Source organism: Mus caroli, chromosome 10, assembly GCF_900094665.2.
Source record: "Mus caroli chromosome 10, CAROLI_EIJ_v1.1, whole genome shotgun sequence".
Lineage (NCBI taxonomy): Eukaryota > Metazoa > Chordata > Mammalia > Rodentia > Muridae > Mus > Mus caroli.
The window spans coordinates 110,491,559-110,493,866 of NC_034579.1; the positions used below are offsets into that span (position 1 = coordinate 110,491,559).

The 2,308-nt window shown below is 41.8% G+C and overlaps 1 protein-coding gene across 1 annotated transcript in view; it reads right to left on the reverse strand.

Annotated features, from left to right (window-relative positions):
* Positions 1–2,308, reverse strand: part of Mdm2 (MDM2 proto-oncogene) — a gene marked incomplete in the record, with an annotated part of 20,120 nt that overhangs the window by 8,686 nt on the left and 9,126 nt on the right.

Below are 2,308 nucleotides of genomic sequence, written 5' to 3' on the forward strand. Positions count from 1 at the left end.
AAAAAAAAAAAAAAAAGAAAAGAAAAGAACTGCCAAGGAGAGCTAAAATGATGCTTACCTAAAAATGCTAAGTGTCCACTCAAGAAACAAGAGCAAGAATACAAAGGGGGGCAAGAAAAGAGAAGAGATGAAACCCCACTCTTTCAAGGTCCTATCTAGGTAATTATATTACTTCCTGAAACATCTCAACGCATTCTGAGGTTTGATCATGCTTCTACTAAGCCGCTTTTAACATTCTCTGTTCTTCAGAAGGAACCCTGATAACCCAGGGTTGTGACTGAGATTGACAGGACATTCAATTTGACTTCCCAATGCACATCATGGCATAAGGATGCTCAAACACAAATAAATGTACTTTCTTTTACTTTCAAGGAGAATCATGGGGCTGGATTGCTCTTAGTTCCTAGATAACACAGCTCAAAACTCCCTAACTCCAGCTCTAGGGAAGCTGACACTCCTGGCCTCTAAGAACAGATGCACTCATGTGCACATATTCACATAAAGGGATGCACACATAATTAAAACTTGCTTTTTGCCTTTTTGAGACAGGGTCTCTTTATGTAAACTTGGCTGGACAAGTCCAGCTGCCCATCTGCTAAGATTAAACGTCTGTGTAACCACACCAGGCAGTATAATTAAATTATTTTTTCCAAAGAGGGGCTGGAGAGATGACTCTGGTGCTTAAGAGCACTTGAAGGTCTTCCAGAGGTGGCCACTCACTCACGAGAGTCGAACTCCAGTCCTGGGAGATTCAATGCTCCTCCTCTGACCTTGCTGGGCACTGCACACACGGTGCACATACATGTGCACATGCATACGTGCATACAGCAGGACAGAAAAAAACACCCATACAAATAAAATGAAATGAAAGAAGTCACTTTAATTCTTTAAGACAGAACGAGATGAGTTGAAGCCTGGCTGGGGCAGCTAACTAGTACAGTACTTTCTAAACGCAAGGGTGTGAGCCTAAGTTCAACTTTCAGCAGTACTGAATAAATGAACAAACGTCTGCTACTTGAAAGGGGAGCAAGAAGCCTGGGTTCCAAATGAGCCTGGATAATTTACGGGGATCCAGTCTCAAAACAACAAAAAAGTAGAGGCTGGGAACACAGCTTCATGGTTAAGAGCCCTGGCTACTCTACCAGAAGTTCTGGCTTCAATTCCCAGCCCACACAGCAGTCATTAACTGTCTGTAACAAGTTCTAGGAGACCTGATGGGGTCTTCTGTCCTCCAAAGGCACTGCACACAGATGGTACACAGACACACATGCAGGCAAAACACTAATACACCCAAAAATAATTTCTAAAAAAAAAAAAAAATCGGTAGGCAATGAAAGTTAATTAAAAATAATAAACAGAGCCAGAAGCAAACACAAATGAAAGCAGCACACAGTAACAATGTGCCTGTGATATTTTGCCTTTTTAATTTACAGTGCTAAGGGTTAAAGCAGAACTGCCAGGAAGTATACATCCAAGTCTTTAAAACATGAAGTATACATCTGTACTGGCTGGTTTTGTGTGTCAACTTGACACAGCTGGAGTTATCACAGAGAAAGGAGCTTCAGTTGAGGAAATGCCTCCATGAGATCCAACTGTAAGGCATTTTCTCAATTAGTGATCAAGGGGGAAAGGCCCCTTGTGGGTGGGACCATCNCTGGGCTGGTTGTCTTGGGTTCTATAAGAGAGCAGGCTGAGCAAGCCAGGGGAAGCAAGCCAGTAAAGAACATCCCTCCATGGCCTCTGCATCAGCTCCTGCTTTCTGACCTGCTTGAGTTCCAGTCCTGCATCCTTTGGTGATGAACAGCAATGTGGAAGTGTAACCTAAATAAACCCTTTCCTTCCCAATTTGCTTCTTGGTCATGATGTTTGTGCAGGAATAGAAACCCTGACTAATACAACATCCAAGTCTTTAAAACATGATTAGGGGACTGGCAAGATGTTTCAGGAGGTCAAAGTACCTGCCACGCAGCCTACAGATATGAGCTGGATACCAGAACCCACGTAAAAGGTAGACCAATTCCGCCAAGCTGTTTTTTTGACTTCCATGTCTACACCATGTATCTATCCCACCCTACACAGACACACAGATACATACACAAAAAGCTACTCAAAGGTTTGTGGGTTGTTTTTTTTTTAAAGCTCAAGGGTCCTTAGCTACATATTGAGTTTAAGGTTAAACTAGGATACGTAAGATCTTACATGAAAAAGAACTGTTATTAAGTTATGCTATGTTTATAATATTCAAAATTACCTTACCTTGCTGACTTACAGCCACTAAATTTCTGTAGATCATTGCATATATTTTCCT